Source organism: Megachile rotundata, chromosome 10, assembly GCF_050947335.1.
Source record: "Megachile rotundata isolate GNS110a chromosome 10, iyMegRotu1, whole genome shotgun sequence".
NCBI lineage: Eukaryota > Metazoa > Arthropoda > Insecta > Hymenoptera > Megachilidae > Megachile > Megachile rotundata.
This window is the reverse complement of record NC_134992.1, coordinates 9,281,265-9,300,248: the sequence shown is the minus strand read 5'-3', so window position 1 is coordinate 9,300,248 and position 18,984 is coordinate 9,281,265. Positions and strand designations below refer to the sequence as shown.

Here is an 18,984-nt window from a genome sequence, read left to right as displayed (position 1 = left end):
TTTCCTACGTGTTATATTGCCTCGCGTTACTTTCCTACGTATTATATTGCTACGCGTTGTATTCCCTCACGTTATATTGCCACGCATTATATTGCCTCGCGTTATATTGCCACGCGCTATATTACCACGCATTACTTTCCCACGTGTTATATTGCCTTGCGTTACTTTCCTACGTATTATATTGCTACGCGTTGTATTCCCTCACGTTATATTGCCACACATTATATTGCCTCGCGTTATATTGCCACGCGTTATATTCCCTTGCATTATATTACCATACGTTACTTTCCCAGATGTTATATTGCCACGCGTTATATTCCCTTGCATTATATTACCATACGTTACTTTCCCAGATGTTATATTGCCACGCGTTATATTCCCTTGCATTATATTACCATACGTTACTTTCCCAGATGTTATATTGCTACGCGTTACTTTCTCACGCGTTATGTTGTGCATTGATTGACCACTCGTTATATCGCCACGCGTTATGTTATCACACATTGAATTACCACTCGTTATATTGCATCTTATTTCAATAATATTTGCACGTTAAATTATTACTCCTTATATATATTATCATGCAACTTATTTCTGTATGTAGATTTTCCATCTGTTATATTGCCACTAATTTTATTGCAACGCGTAGAATTGTCACATATTGATATATGTTGCATTAGAACACGTTATACGGTTCTATATTATAAAATGGAGTAATATGACCTGGAGATGAAACCGTGAATTGCAGAATGGTAAAGGAGTATTTATTTTTATACGAAAAATTTGTAGTTATTTTTTGGAACACAGTATAGTTCCTTACCAGTCTTCTATTGAAACGGATCGAAACTGCATTGAATTATTGAACGGGTCAGACCACGAGTATATCCAACCTCGGTCAGATGCACGTGTAACCCTGTCATATCTTGTCGCACCAGTAATTAATCATTGGCATCTGGAAGAAAATATATAGTCTTATCATTTATTCATGGTTAATTGTGATATTTATTGCACATTTTATATTTTTTCTTCTGCGAAAGAATATCGTGAGATATTTCGATGCGTTATCCGCAATCAGATTTCTAGAAATTATCTGTTAAAAGTAATTTTTGTAACGAATTGAAATAATAAAATCAAATTAATTATAAAATGAATCGAACACCTTTTGCTTCGCTTTTCAATAATTTACCGAACTGCAAGATTATCTCAATTTAAAATAATCCTCCAATTTAATTTTATTCCCCTTAATTACACATTTTATGTTCGTTATATCCATCGATTATAAACTGAAATAAAATTTAATTAATTGCACGATATTTCATTTCAAGAAAATTACTTGAGATAGAATCCACTTTATCTTAAACAATCGCGCATAAGTTACGAGGAATTCATGCTGTAGTTACGTATACATTTCGGTGTCAGAAACATCTGTCTGAAGCAAGCCACAGAGACATTGCTGAATACGACGTGTTCACACGGTGTGATATATTAGTTACCCTAAAAAGTTCGTTCGGTGTTGCTCACGTGCTCGTTTATTCTATTGTTTCGTCCGCTTTTAGAATACAAGGTTAAACACACTGTCAGTTTATAAGAAAAGTTCATCGTGAATGTATCAACTTTCTTATCTATATCCATTTATCTGAACTTCTGCATTCTGACATTCATATCATTCTGATATTCTCACGTTGCTGTGATATTTTATGTCACTCTGATATTCTGATACACAAACATTTTAACATTTTCATTTAGTTTTGAGATTATAATTTTTTTATTTCATTTTGAGATTACATTTTCATTTAATTATGAAATTTTAGTATTTTTATTTAATTTTGACATTAGAATATTTTCATTTAATTTGTAATTTCAATATTTTTTTTAATTTTTACATTACAGTATTTTTATTTAATATTGAAATTTTAGAATTTTCATTTAATTTTGAAATTTTAGTATTTTAATTTAATTTTGACATTGCAGTATTTTCATTTAATTTTGAAATTTTTATATTTTCATTTAATTTTGACACTACAGTATTTTCATTTAATTTTGACATTATAATATTTTCATTTAATTTTAAACTTTTAATATTTTTATTTAATTTTGACATTGCAGTATTTTCATTTAATTTTGACATTCAATATTTTCATTTAATTTTAAACTTTTAATATTTTCATTTAATTTTGACATTCAATATTTTCATTTAATATTAAACTTTTAATATTTTAATTTAATTTTGAAGTTATGTTTGTGTACTGTATGAACTTGAATTTTGCTATCGATACATGTGATCATAACGTCCCCAATTAACGAGTATCAAAGATCATTTAAGGTACCAATTTGAACAATTAGCCCCGTGGATAATTTAACAGCAGGAAAGTGGTTCTAAGAGATACAAAAGCACGGGAAATCTGATAGGAAGGAAATTGGCACCGCGTTAGGTTCCAGGTTTAAGATTGCAATTTGCTGCGCGCGTTTCAGTCGATAAGTCGGTTGGAACTAACTTCCGAAGGATTATGATTTAATAGGAAATTCGATAGGAAGAAACTTGTGTTGTGTTAATTAAACAATTTCAGTTCCTGTGGTTCAACGCCGGCTCAATAGCCACATAATTGGTTTGCATACTCCTGCAAATTTAATTACAACGCGGTGGGTCAAAACAGTATCCCCGCAAATTTCATTGTTATTATAATACGGATTGAAATGTTAATACAACGTATATTTTAATTTCGCGGATAATACAATGTAATATGTGTAATATACTCTACGCAGTGTAATATGTAATTTATGAAATATAATGTGTAATATGTAATTTATAAAATGTAATGTGTAATACAATTTATGAAATGTAATATGTAATACAATTTATAAAATGTAACATGTAATACAATTTATAAAATGTAACATGTAATATAATTTATGAAATATAATGTGTAATACAATTTATGAAATGTAACATGTAATAAAATTTATGAAATGTAATATGTAATACAATTTATAAAATATAATAGGTAATACAATTTATGAAATGTAACATATAATACAATTTATAAAATGTAATATGTAATACAATTTATGAAATGTAACATATAATACAATTTATGAAATATAATATGTAATACAATTTATAAAATGTAACATATAATACAATTTATAAAATGTAATATGTAATACAATTTATAAAATATAACAGGTAATACAATTTATGAAATGTAACATATAATATAATTTATGAAATATAATATATAATACAAATTATAAAATATAACATGTAATACAATTTATAAAATGTAACATGTAATACAATTTATAAAATGTGATATGTAACACAATTTATGAAATGTAATATGTAATACAATATTTGAAATGTAACATGATACAATTGCTAAGCTTGTGAATATATGTAAGCTGATGCGATTTTAAGATTACAGTAATTGTAACGATGGATCGAACTCCAGTTGGATTTCACTGTCGAGGTGTACGACCCGTCGATAAAATTTCATCCACCGTGACATTTTGTACAAACGTTTAACAATTGCTCGAGCAAACACGAATAGCGGGTGGAATTCATGTTCGACAATAATTCCTGTTTAATTAAATTTCCAACGGCTAAAATTGAACGAATGGACACGTGTAACGTTTGATGTTACATGTGCGAATGGAGCAGTTTACACATGGTATAATATCTTTCGAACATTTAACTTTTATACTCGAAACGTGAGGAATTTTGAAGTGACACTTGACGAACGCAATTAAACTGATTATCGACATAATTGCATGTTCATATGTTATAAATTATCCATGTTAATATATTATACATTTTATACATTAATATGTTACAAATTTTACATATTAATATGTAACAAATTCTACATATTAATATGTTATAAATTATATAAATTAATATACTATAAATTGTATACATTAATATGTTACAAATCGTACATATGAATGTGTTATAAATTATACATATTAATGTATTATTAATCGTGTACTATAATATGTTACAAATTCCACATAAATATGTTATAAATTATACATTAATATACAATTAATCATGTACATTAATATGTTAGAAATGACACACATTTATACACCACATATTACACACATATGTATAGTCATTCTAAACATATCTGCACAAATAAATTTTTTCAACAAAATTTCTTGTATACATTAAAAAAACTAGTATTAAACTTTAAGTATCAATGCTCAGGTCTCACACCGCACATTAACAACACCAGATATGCTCGAAGGTTATCGATATTAGAGAAGAAGAAACAGTAAGTTGATACACATACACATCCACACAGAAGAAGCAACCGGCAAAGGTAAATCGATACACACGGTGCATCCACGATTCATTCGATACATATAATGTTGCTCAAGTTAATGGATCGTGTCGAGTTTCGATTCTCTGCAATTCGACCTATTTCCATCTCTGATACGTCAAGGCTTCATCATTTCGGTTTTGCATGATACCTCCAGGAACATGTCTAATTGATACAATATTGAGATGAATTAATTTCGTGGAACACAATACACTCACGAATTTTGCTTATAGCAAAATAATACTGTATTAATATGAATGGGATTATAACAATATGTTCTTGCAATTGATAGAGAAACCGCAAGTTGTGTGTAGAGTTTAATTGCCGGAAACCTGGAAATTGGGAATGAGGGGAGAGGAGATGCGGAGATCGACAGCGTGACGATAGAAAGTGGATGATGGGATGTTTGGTGATTTGTGACGTGAAGTAGAGAAGAAGTGATGAGAAGAACGTGGAGATATGTAGCGAGATTCTGAACGTGGAGATAGGGATCGTGGGGAAGTATAGAGCGTGGAAATGTAGATCGTAGGGAACTACAGAGCCTGGAGATACAGAGCGTGGAGATACGAAGTGCCTAAAATACAGAGTGTGGAAGTACGATACATGGCAATACAGTGCGTGAGGTTACTGCGACCAGAGATATGGAAAGTAGTAATTCAACGCTTAATGATATACCACGTAGCAAAACTATGCACCGTAAATGAAGTGTGCGACAATTGCAGCGCGTGGTAATTGCAGCGCGTCACAAATGCAACGCGTGAAAATTACAGCGCGTGAGAATTGCAGCGCGTGAGAATTGCAGCGCGTGAAAATTACAGCGCGTGAGAATTGCAACGCGTGAGAATTGCAGCTCGCTACAAGTTCAGTGCGTAAGAATTGCAGTGCGTGAGAATTGCAGCGCGTCACAAATGCAACACGTGAAAATTACAGCGCGTGAGAATTGCAGCGCGTGAGAAATGCAACTCGCTACAAATGCAGCGCGTAAGAATTGCAGCGCGTGAGAATTGCTGTGCGTGAGAATTGCAGCGCGTCATAAGCGCAACGCGTGAAACTTACAGGGCGTGAGAATTGCAGCGCGTGAAAATTACAGCGCGTGAGAATTGCAACTCGCTACAAATGCAGCGCGTAAGAATTGCAGCGTGTGAGAATTACAGTGCGTGAGAATTGCAGCGCGTCACGAATGCAACGCGTGAAAATTGCAGCGCGTCACAAATGCAATGCGTGAGAATTGCAGCGTGTGAGAATTGCAGCGCGTCACAAATGCAACGTGTGAAAATTGCAGCGCGTGAGAACTGTAACGCATCACAAATGCAACGCGCCACAAATGCAGCGTGCGACAATTGCAGCCTACGACAATTACAGCCTACAATTTCCCAAAAATTGAACATTACAAAAATTGAATCAACAAAGAACGTAAATCAAAGCACAACAACAAGCTTCCGTAATTCAAAAAAAAACATACACAGTAAAAACCGATTTCAATAGAGAAACACAACGATGTTTGTACTCAAGCGTGTTTCAGTATGAAACGAAGCAGAAATGATGTAATTAGAGGCAAACAAGTTCGCGATGCTCGCGTCATCGTGTCTCGACACACTCTCAACTTTCATTCGAGTTGGGCTTTCATAATTCGTCCACCCCTTTCACCATCGAGAATATTCTTGCCCCAGGCTTAGCTCGTTATTTCGACATGTAGCCATTGGCATTGGTTCAACTCGTTGCCAGCGAATTTTCTGAACCGCACGAGTCCGCGTGTCATTTGGTCGATCGCATCAACGGTCGCTTATGCTCTCATCGTTCGACTCGTTGATCGTAAACAAACCGTAAATTATTAGCCGCTATTCGCCCGTTGAATCGCGTCAAAATGGGGATGACGCACGTCGAGTCTCTGCAACCGATTCGAGGAACGGGCGGATGGAGGCTGAATGAAATAAACCGACGTTATGGTTTTGATAGAGAGCTATGATATGTACCGTGAGATTTGGGACGCTGAAAAAATTGGCAGGCCACGTTGGCGAATTCGGGGAAATATACTTGTTGAGCTGGTGATCGATATTTTTGGAGGCAATCTGATACTGAAATTGTGGATTGGAGGAAATTATACGATTTTTCAGGTTCTTCGAATTTGGTTATTTTTTTATTTCTGAGGTTGTAAATTTTGTCATTTATGTGTTGGAAGAAAATATAGACAAATTGAGGATGGGTGACATCTACGGTCTGCTAAGTGATCAGATTTCGTCAACCAAAAGCCTCGTTTTATTCACTCCATACCTTTCTTAGATCATCTGTCATCCGTCAGTTTGTACCTTTGTTAGATCATCCGTCATCCGTTTATGGTTTTTGTAGTATTTTACAGAATTTTGTAAAATTGAAAAGCTTGGTATTTCCACGCGTGGTAGTCTCACGCTTGGTATTTCCACGCATGGTAGTCTCACGCTTGGTATTTCCACGCTTGGTAGTCTCACGCGTGGTAGTCTCACGCTTGGTATTTCCACGCGTGGTAGTCTCACGCGTGGTAGTCTGACGCTTGGTATTTCCATGCGTGGTAGTCTCACGCATGGTATTTCCACGCGTGGTAATCTCACGCTTGGTATTTCCACGCGTGGTAGTCTCACGCTTGGTATTTCCACGCGTGGTAGTCTCACGCTTGGTATTTCCACGCGGGGTAGTATCACGCGTGGTAATCTCACGCTTGGTATTTCCACGCGTGGTAGTCTCACGCGTGGTAATCTCACGCTTGGTATTTCCACGCGTGGTAGTCTCACGCTTGGTATTTCCACGCGTGGTAGTATCACGCGTGGTAGTCTGACGCTTGGTATTTCCATGCGTGGTAGTCTCACGCATGGTAGTCTTACGCTTGGTATTTCCACGCGTGAAACACAAATATCTGTCAAGGTATTCAGTCCATAACTGTCCCGGAGGACGTATCTGCCAGTCGCTTCATCAAACTTCAAAAGATGACATGACGTCTTTAAAAATAAAACCCGTGATAGTTGAAGAGAGCCGTACGAAATAGAGGCTGCAAACGGCTGGGCGTGTACAACGTCTGTGCAGCAGCAGCCTCGTACAGAAATAACCATGGACACCATGGTAGTGCATAAAGGGAATCGAGGAGTGAAGGACGTATCCCGTTGACCCGAATAGCTGTGACCCGTATTCCTGCCAGGACGAAGAGCCGGGTATCTTTGACCTGGCGTCGAGCTCGTCGACCTGCGTGGGAGCGTTCGAGAGATCCTTCTCGGATTAATTGAAACTCGAGCGATAATAATTCGCGTTTAATTGATGCTACGGCAGAGAGGGTTTCGTTGTTCCCCGTTATGGATGCGAATTAATACGTTCCGCTTCGGTTACCTTGATGCAGTCGTCGACCGAACACGCGTCTAAATATCCTGAAACAATGGGGCATCGAGAGGTGCGTTAATTATTACTGCAGTTTCGCCGGTCCACTGGAATCTCGACACGGTGTTTATCAATGGGGTTAATCAAGTGGCGAAAGATGCCTCCCGGGTTAAATTTGATTGACGCGGACATTTTGACGAATAGCTGCACTTTGAATTACGTCGGCGTAATAGAATTCGTATAAAGTTATTTGACATTGTTCTTTTAGGGAAAATTATTTGGAAACAATTATAGTGAACATAATTACAGAAAGATGATTATACAGAGACTTTATAATATGGAGATTGTAGAAACTTTATAAGACTGTAATATGGACATGGAAAATTATGACTTGTTCCAAAATCAAGTTCTTGTTGAAAACTTCTGAATTAAAGAATATTGTACGTTGTTGACAAAACTTTGACTTGTTTTATTGATATGAACAAGTATGGAAGGCTTAATGATGTTGACAGAGCGTCCGCCATTTTTATTAGTTCCTACGCTGACCACTAGTGTCGCCTGTCGCACTTATACTCTCACTTCAACAATTTATAATACTCTAAATAATTTATAAACGTACAAACTTGTAAAATACGGAAAAAATTCTATTATTCAATAATACACTAAAATCTAGAATCAAACCGATTCTAAAAATCCACGAGACCGAAAAGAATTTCTATCCACTGCAGCAGCGACCCAAGAAATAATTCCTTATATCCAGGTTTGTTTTCGAGGAGTAAAAAGTCCAGATTCTTTCTACGAGCCCGAACCGAGGAATCCAAGCGAAGAGGATCGTAAATCAAATTGTAAGGGCGGGCAGCCCTTTAAAGGGCTCTTGAATTTTCTTCGAACTCGTGGACGAAAGCGTTTCCACCAGAGAGAGGTAAAAATCCATTTAGCTCCGCTGCGGTCAGAGACTGGTCTCGCGATGAAGTAGACACAAGACCAAGTTTTTGTTCACAGAACCAACAATTTAAAAGCGGTAGACTTCTCGTGTATAGCATTGTGAGCATCGTGAAACGTTGCGGAAAATCGGTTTTGCAATTGGAGCTGTGGGAAAATCGAATTGGTGTCGGGGTTATGTTTCGAAACGGTTGGATCTGGTCCCGTATCGTTTTTGGTGCTCGTTTGGCAACTTCTGTGATCTTTATTGGGGATCTGGGACGTTTATTGAGATGTCTTTCAACAGATTGTTATGATAGGTGAGTTGTTTAGGAGTCAATGTACGAAGAGATATATGGAGATTTGGGGATGCAGGAATTTTGGGATGTAGGGATTTGGTCATATGGGAATTTGGAGATATAGAGATTTGAAGGTGTAGAAATTTAGTTATGTAGGAATTTGGAGATGTAGAGCTTTGAGGGTGTAGGAATTTGGTCATACAAGAATTTTGGAATATATGGATTTGGTTACATAGGAATTAGGTGATATGAGGATGTGAAAATGTAGCAATTTAATTAGTATTTCCACGCGTGGTAGTCTCACGCTTGGTATTTCCACGCGTGGTAGTCTCACGCGTAGTAGTCTCACGCTTGGTACTTCCACGCGTGGTAGTCTCACGCTTGGTATTTCCACGCGTGGTAGTCTCACGCGTAGTAGTCTCACGCTTGGTACTTCCACGCGTGGTAGTCTCACGCTTGGTATTTCCACGCGTGGTAGTCTCACGCGTAGTAGTCTCACGCTTGGTACTTCCACGCGTGGTAGTCTCACGCTTGGTATTTCCACGCGTGGTAGTCTCACGCGTAGTAGTCTCACGCTTGGTACTTCCACGCGTGGTAGTCTCACGCTTGGTATTTCCACGCGTGGTAGTCTCACGCGTAGTAGTCTCACGCTTGGTACTTCCACGCGTGGTAGTCTCACGCTTGGTATTTCCACGCGTGGTAGTCTCACGCGTAGTAGTCTCACGCTTGGTACTTCCACGCGTGGTAGTCTCACGCTTGGTATTTCCACGCGTGGTAGTCTCACGCGTAGTAGTCTCACGCTTGGTACTTCCACGCGTGGTAGTCTCACGCTTGGTATTTCCACGCGTGGTAGTCTCACGCTTGGTATTTCTGTGCGTGGTAGTCTCACGCGTGGTAAGTCTATCGTGTTGTAGTCTCACACTTGGTGTTTTCACGCGTGGTAGTCTCACGCCTGGTATTTCCACGCGTAGTAGTTTCATGCTTGGTATTTCCACGCGTGGTAGTCTCACGCTTGGTATTTCTATGCGTGGTAGTCTCACGCGTGGTAAGTCTATCGTGTGGTAGTCTCACACTTGGTATTTTCACGCGTGGTAGTCTCACGCTTGGTGTTTCCACGCGTGGTATTTACACGCGTGATAGTCTTACGCTTGGTATTTCCACGCGTGGTAGTTTCACGCTTGATATTTCCACGCGTGATAGTCTCACGCTTGTTATTTCCATGCATGGTAGACTCACGCTTGGTATTTCCATACATAGTGGTCTCACGCTTGTAGCAATCTTGATATATAAAAATTTGAAATTATAGACATTTGTGAATGCACCAATTTGGGGATGAAGAAACCTAGAAATATATTAATCTACTAACATTGGAATCTAATGATAAGAAAATCTACTAACATACGTCTCCTAAAAGTATCTACTAAACATATCAAATTTTTGTCATATCTAAACCATTCTCTGCACCAAATATTTCTCCACTGATCCTCATTTTGCAACCGCTATCTTTACTCATGAATTCGAACATATTTTCAATATTTTATTCGTTTCTACAATCTTTTATGTCAATCCAATAGAATTGGTCAGGAGATTGAATGAAGTTGAGAAACGCAAGAAATTTATGTAAAATTCTTGGCAGTCGTTTACAAGTTTGGAAAACCTTGAGGAAGTTTGTAAAGAAGGCGAATTCTCCGAAGAGCGAAGTTGCAATATAAGAGTTAAGTAAACAGCTACTAGTTTGGAAGCTTTTAACGTTATATCGTTATTATTATCGCGAGATTTATATGTTGTTCATTGCTCATTATTATTTAATGACTGATCGATGTGGAACTTGTTCGGAGTCGCAAGGTTTGTGCTCAAGTCGCGAAAGTGCATTATGAATCTCTTATTTTATAATCGCTATCTCCATGTTTTTAAGTATAATCCTTGTCTCTACAATTTTATACAATATTAGATTGGGGAAAAATATATAGTTCAGTTCTTCAAAGTTGTAATTAAAAAATAACAGTAAATAAATATTTGCATTTCAAATTTATATAAAATCAGAACCTTGCACCGTTCCATTCGTTGATTACAAAATGATTAAAAATAAAGAAGTATTTCAATAATTTAAATAACATTTCTTTTTGACACTGCAGAAAAACTGCATGGTTTTCATAACGAAGGCTTGAACTTCGTAACGCTTTGTGCTACTAATTATTCACACGTGCAAAATTTATGTAACTCTGTTACGGTAAACAGACGTCAGCGAACAACCGGAGCAAGTAAAATTAAAGAAAACTTTTTACTGTACAATGATATTTAAATGAGGCAAATTAATGATACGAATTAATATTATTATTTCATTAGAGACAACGTTATTGTACTATTTACGCTGGTAGATAATATTATGATATTATTAACGCAAGGTAAATTGTAGTTTGTTATACTATTGACGCAGGGTGAATTGTAATAATGTTACATTATTAACACGAGGTAAATTACAATTTATTGTAATATTGACGTAAAGTGTATTATAATTTATTATTTTATTTAACAAGGTAGAATATAATTTATTTTATGTATGCAAAGGTATGTTATTTATGGTTTTATTTAGACAAGGCAAATTACAATTTATTGTAGTATTGACACAAGGTAAATTATAATTTATTGCATTATTGACGCAAGGTAAGATATAATTTATAGTATTATTGATGCAAGGTAAAATATAATTTATTATATATTTATACAAGGTAGAATATAATTTATTTTATGTATGCAAAGGTATGTTACTTATGATTTTATTTAGGCAAGGTAAATTACAATTTATTGTATAATTAACGCAAAGTAAAACATAATTTATTATATTATTAACGCAAGGGTTAGTTGCATTGTCACGACTCGAAGAAAGGATGCTCACCTGAATCTTCAAGGGTCGCTTTTGTCCCAAGACCATAGGGTTTGTCAACCTTGACCCAAATTCGCAAGCTCCGCAAGGGAAAGCTCCTATTGAAACTTTTAATGCTTCGGCCTATTTAGGGGTGGGCAATTTAGTTGGTCGCACGAAAAGCAGCTTAACAGTTTTATCGAACAATTTTTTATTGGACCATCGAGAGTGTCGGGAAATTATCTTGACGACTAAGTGACGAAGGTCGTTGAATCGTGTAAGTGGAAACGTGAAAATGATATACTTCACAAGTCACTCCCTTATGATTATATATTTTGTGACACAAAGGGGTTTATTAAAACGTGCGTTTGCATGAATGAACGTAATTGAAATGACGTTTATGATGAAATATTTAAATAATTTTGAAGTGAATGAAATTATTAAATTGAGACAAGATTAAATCGACCCCTGCCGTAATCTCACGTTAGGTATTTGCACGCAAGGTAATCTCACGCTTGGTATTTTCACGCGTCGTACTTCCACGCATGGTAGTCTCACGCGTCATATTTCCACGCATGGTCGTCTCACGCTTGATATTTCCACGCGTCGTATTTCCACGCATAGTAATCTCACGCGTCGTATTTCCACGCGAGGTAGTCTCATGCTTGGTATTTCCACGCTTGGTATTTTCACGCGTGGTAATCTCACGCTCGGTAATCTCACGCTTGGTATTTCCACGCATGGTAGTCTCATGCTTGGTATTTCCACGCGTGGTATTCTCACGCATCGTATTTCCACGCGTGGTAGTCTCACGCTTGGTATTTCCACGCATGGTAATCTTACGCTTGGTATTTCCACGCGTGGTAATCTCACGCCTGATATTTCCACGCGTGGTATTCTCACGCATCGTATTTCAAAACGTTGTAGTCTCACGCTTGGTATTTCCACGCGTCGTAATACACAGGAGATTAGAACAAAGATGGAACCAGAAGACCTTCAAGTCTTTAATTAATTATTTCTTACATTAAAAAATAACAAACAGAGCTATTTAATAGTACAGTATTTTACCAATATTTAACAGTATTTTTTAACAATATTATTACCCAGTTTTGGAGTGCAATGTCGTCACACAGAAATTAAAAAACAAGAGAATAATGTTCAGTTGAATAAACACAAACGATGAGACATAGCTATTGTTTTTATACAGAGACCGTAGAATATTGATCCTGCGAGTGATAACGTAATATCAAGTATATTTCCCTGGAGTTCACAGGGAGTTTGGTGAACTGCATCAGGGATTCTGGGTAACACCGGAAGCTTCGCGAACGTTCCCGGGTCAGGAAGTAGCTCGAGGCGTTGAATGTTACGCGTTTACCGCCAATAACAGCGGCCATATCGCTCAAGTAAATTACAAATCCCAGCTGCGTAAATTGGAAACCAAACGAGGCTTGTTGTAACCTCGTTATTCCGTAAAGGAGGTTTTCATTAATACGATATTATATCGCGTACATGGTAACGTCAATATATTACGGGTAAGTGATCCACTTTGTCCTAGGCAGGTTGCATTACGCGCAAATATGCGTGCAAATTATGCGAATTGATATTCGTGCAGCAATGTGAATATAAGATTGATACGTGATGATATGTGTTTATTTGTGAATTCAAAGCAGATGCTTTTTTTACAAGTTTTGCTTTATTATTCGTATTTAGGGCTATAGAAGTATAAGAGTATATAGGAGTGCAAAGTTGAATATATAATGATGTAAGGATATAGAGATATATGATGGGATTCTAACACACACATAGGAATCTTGGATTTTGGGAACTTTGGAATTTGGGGATCTTGGAATATTAGGACTACGAGTAGATATACCAAGCGTGAGACCGCCATGCATGGAAATACCAAGCGTGAGACTACCATGCATGAAAATAACAAGCGTGAGACTACCACGCGTGGAAATACTAAGCGTGAGACTACCACGCGTGGAAATACCACGCGTGGAAATACGACGCGTGAGATTGCCACGCGTGGGAATACCAAGCGTGAGATTACCACACGTGGAAATACCAAGCGTGAGATTACCACACGTGGAAATACCAAGCATGAGACTACCACGCGTGGAAGTACGATACGTGAGATTACCATGCGTGGAAATACCAAGCGTGAGACTACCACGCGTGGAAATACCAAGCGTGAGACTACTACGCGTAGAAATACCAAGCGTGAGATTACCACGCGTGGAAATACCAAGCGTGAGACTACCATGCGTGGAAATACGACACGTGAGATTACCATGCGTGGAAATACGACGCGTGAGATTACCATGCGTGGAATTTGGGAACTTTGGGATTTGGGAACCTTGGAATTTGAGGACGTAGAAACTCCCTAAAATTTAGAAACATAAAAAATTCACATAACCCTATCTAAAACTTCAAAATTCCAAAATGTATACAAAATAAACCTAAGAACCAAAGCCACGAGGTGAGTAATCCACCGACAAGATAATTTTCCGCGTCTGAGAAGAGACACGGTGATTCAACAAACACGCACAGCGGTCTGATTGACGTTTCAATAATCGAGTAGCATGAAAGGAGTCAGAAAAGAAGTCGATTGCGAAGCGTCAACGGGGGGTGAGAAAAAAAAGAAGAGACACGTAGGCTACGCGCGTATGTACGATCGACCGCGAAAATAAACGCTCCAGTTTTAGCGTGTAACAGGTATATTGTTTGAACTCGGTTATATCGAGGTCAATTAAAACAAGTATCCAACGAAGCCGCGCCGAACGTTCGACCCTCCTCCCTTCTCTGTCGCGAATTCGCGTATCTTTCGCGTCTGCCATGTGTGTCAGGGTTAAATCATGCGTGAACACGCGGTGCGTAGGTGAATTTGCAAACTGGATGACGCACGAGATTACAATTTCGTACGCGTGAAATTCTTTTTTAGCACGTGCTTGCCATTCATGCGATTCGATAGGCTTTGTTTTGAGACGTGTGAAATTTACTGGGAATGTGATAGGAAAATTTTAGTAGTATGTGGATTTTGATGGGTTGATTTTGTTGTTTTGAGGGATTTGAATTTTGGAATTGGAGGGTGGGGTTTTTGAGGGTGGATGTTTAAGGAGGTAGGGATTTGGGAAGATGGCAATTTTGGGAGATAGGGATTTTGGGGAGATAACAATTTGGGAAGATAGGGATTTTGGGATATGGGGATTTGGGGAGATAGTGATTTAGGAAGATGGGGATTTGGGAAGAAATGGATTTGAGGATATGGGGATTTGGAGAGATGGCAATTTGGGGAGATGGGGAATTTGGGATATGGGGATTTGAGGAGATGGCAATTTGGAGAGATGGCAATTTGGGGAAATGGGGATTTTGGGATATAGGGATTTGAGGAGACGGAAATTTGAGGAGACAGGGATTTACGAAGATGGGGATTTGGGGAGATATGGATTTGGGGATATGGGGATTTAGAGAGATGGCAATTTAGGGAGAAGAGAGATTTGGAGAGATGGGGATTTGAGGAAATAGCGATTTGTAAATATGGCAACTTGGGGAGATAGGAATTTTGGGTGATAGGGATTTAGGGAGATAGGGATTTAGGGAAATATCAATTTGGGGAGATCGAAATTTCAGAATTTGGGAATTATGGAATTTGAGAATTTTGGGACTTTGAGACGTAATTTTGGGATCTGGGAATTTTGGGATTTAGAAATTTAAAAATTCACAAATTCAAAGACTTTGTAAGGTTTAATGAAATTTGACGAAATTTGAAGAAGTTTGATGAAGTCTGATGAAGTCTGATGAAGTCTGATGAAGTCTGATGAAGTTTGAAGTTTCAGAGAAAATTTGTTGAAGTTCTAATTACTTATAATAACATTAACTAATATTGCCAAATGAACGGAGCACTAATGCCTTATCTGACTTAAGTAGTAGAACCAATACATAGTCAGCCATATATCAGTCATCCTTATTAAAAATATCAAAAATTAATCTTCCAATTGAATCCTTCCATCTACTACTTCAAATATACAAAATACAATCATAACAAAAGTTCTAAATTTTTCATAAATTACACATAACAATTATTGACATCGTATACACCTATGAATTAATAAATTATACAAAAATCACTTATTCTAAATATTATAGAATGACATGTTTAGTTACAGAAATATTTATGATTTCCATAACCATTAAACGTAAATAATTATTAAAATTTATTAATAAAAAAGAAGAAATTTCATCTTTTTTATGTCACATTTATATATTCAACCAAATAATCCGAGGGTTACAATCGATTACAGTTGAACGTCGCTGCGTGGACTAATTTTCATTATGGAAGCATGTTGATGTACCATGGATACAATTACGGATAATGGGATTAAAGTTTTTTTTTTGTGGTAGCTACGTGCGAATTTCCAGGACAATGGAATTTGGTAACAAGGTGTTTCAAGGGTAGCTCGTTACATGGGACTTTAATTAAAGTTACCCTTCTATGCAAGAAATCTCTTCTCACCTACCCTCGTTTGCGTCTTTTTAATGCGATAAGTTTGAAACCTTAACGTTAAACGCTGTTTAACTGTCCTTTCTTATTTTTTGTTTCAGAAAACTTGGCTTGTGGAACGACTGAACGAAATCTTGGGCAAGGTAGGGAATTTTAAGGAAATCTCTAAAATTCGTGATTTGAATTTTGAGAAGAAAATTTGAGAGTTGTTCTTTATAACTGAGTTTTTAATTATTCTTTGACAATTGTTGTTTGATATTTGTTCTTTGATTTTTATTATTCCTTTTTTGCAGAAAACTGACAATAAAGTGTAAGAGGTATTAAATAAAATATGTACATATGTGATATAACGTTAGAAGTATTCTATATTTTATACTATTTTTATGTTTTTACAAATTAAATTTTATTTATACTAATTTGTAAAATAACACACTTGTTGTCAACTGATATTTTAGGTTATATTTTATTTTTGTTAATTTCGAGTGTCAGTTGAAGGTTTAAGATGACTTTGTAATTCAATTTATATATATAGAAAAATTCTATTAGTGCCAAACAAGTATACTGTTTGAAAGAAGTATCTTATGAATGTTCATATTAAATATAAGAATCAGAGCATATGTATCAGTGTAAGGTCGATGGCATCCATTTTGAGTGCACAACTTCAAAATGGCTGACCGTCAACTTAACCTCAAAATGGCCGATCGTCAACTTAACCTCAAAATGGCCGACCATAACCTCTGTTGACTATAACACATAACCAAATATCAACATAACCTCTATTTATTAAAATGTGATACTCTATGATACCTCTATTTATTAAAATATAATCTGACACTTTATGTAATCCTACATATATTCACATATAAACACATACATCATGATAACATTGTATAACTACGTAACATGAAGAATATTCAAAAGATTTCAAAGAAGAATATCAAAACATTGTTTTCTTAAAAGACTTCTCTTAGATCTTCAAAGTTTCAGTACACAAATAATTGAATTTTAATAATGATGAGATAATCGAAGAATAAGAATAATTTAGTACCAACTAACAATCGATATCAAAGCGTTCGTCCGTCGACTCACGTGTCTCCAAAGTAGCTACAATTTCCACTTCCTGTCGTTCTTACGTTCATCGATTCGATCTTGTCATAAACACATGCCAGCATTCGTGGCATTGAACGACAGATTTTGACACTCGACACCTGCTTCGATCTGTCGCGGTATAATCGGTCAACCCTATTCAAAGCGACCCAGTTTTCGAGATCGCCACGTCAAAGCCGTTTGCACTTCGATTCGATCTAAAGTGGAATGCGTTCTATCTCCCCGTTAAGCTGCCGTCGATAAATACGATCGAGCTCTCCCTTCTCTTAGTTCTTTATTCTCCCGATTTATATTTAACGCGAATACGTTGTAAAACAATTTGTGCAGGGAAATACCGAGGATAAGTCTTAGGGATATGAGGTTTCAGGGGTATTTTGTTTCAGGAATATTGGGTTTTAGGGATACAAAGATTTAAGGGATGGGGTTTTAAGGATATGCTTTTAGGGATATACGGTTTCAGGAATATTGTGTGATAGAGTTTTAGGGATAGATGTAGAATGTGGTGATTTGGGAATTAGAGGTTTATCAATTAGAGTCTTGAAATCCAAAGGTGTTAGAATCTAAGGGTGCACAATTTTTGAAAATATCCAAGAGTGTAGAATCCTACTTATAGAAATCTGGCTTTGAAATCTAGAAATACAAATTATCTAAAATCACCCCAATCTACAAATCTATTGATTCATATCTCTCATACTAATTTTCTCTCTGAATAAAGATTTTTCCTTTCAAATATTCAACTTCTGATATCCATACTTGTGTCTTAACCTATCAGTGTCTTAACCTATCACCAACCAACAATCAACAAAAATATATAAATCTATCAACAAACACCTAAAACACCTAAACTACTATTTTTTAATAAAATAGAAGTGCAATACAATAATTAGGAGAACTTCCAATGGTACCAATATGAACGTGATTCAATGAATCAATGATCAATAAACTTGAAGGACATTTACGCAAATGTTATAGGCAAAATATAGTTCATGGGCAAAACGATAAACCATGGATATTCATCAGGGATTAATGGTGAACCCTGAACTAGGAAATTCGATGATTTTCACGATGGTTTTGACTTTGCCCGGGATTTCGTGGAAGCGAGGTTTTAATGGAGTATGTTTGTTGCGGTGAAACTAACTGAAACGGGAAAATCGATGGGAATCGAGTAGCTCGATCGCGACGTAAGTGGATTTGAGAATACTTTTGCGAACGGAGTTGAGAGGGTGGGTTTTTCGAACTCGTTCCGTGAAATGAGCGATACGATTTGTTGAGCGATTTTAGAGTTTAATGTCTATTTGCAAGGTGCTTCGGTTTCGTATCTGTGACCTATTTATGTTGAGATGATTTTTATTAAATTACGACAAATTATAGATTACGACTCTTTGGTATTTCTGAAAATAGTAAGTTTTTATGCATACTATTTTCTGAGGTTTAATTTCAGAAATTTGTAATTTAAAAAATTTTAATATTTGTTTAATTTTAAAGTTTCAGAGAAGTTTTCGATATTCCATGTCGATGATCTAAAATCGTAAAGTCCAAAATTCTAGAATCGTAAGGTTTCACGAACTCAAAGATCCCCAAATCTCAAAATCTCTAAATTCTAAAAATTCCAAATCTCAAAATCTCCAA

General features: G+C 36.4%; 1 protein-coding gene across 1 annotated transcript in view; it reads left to right on the top strand.

Moving 5' to 3' along the window:
- LOC100875371 (uncharacterized) overlaps positions 1-18,984 on the top strand; it is a 116,958-nt gene that overhangs the window by 28,758 nt on the left and 69,216 nt on the right. Inside the window, exon 2 of the mRNA XM_012281933.2 lies at positions 16,350-16,391. The gene's annotated coding sequence lies outside the window, so the exon portion shown is untranslated. The remainder of the gene's footprint in view (positions 1-16,349; positions 16,392-18,984) is intronic.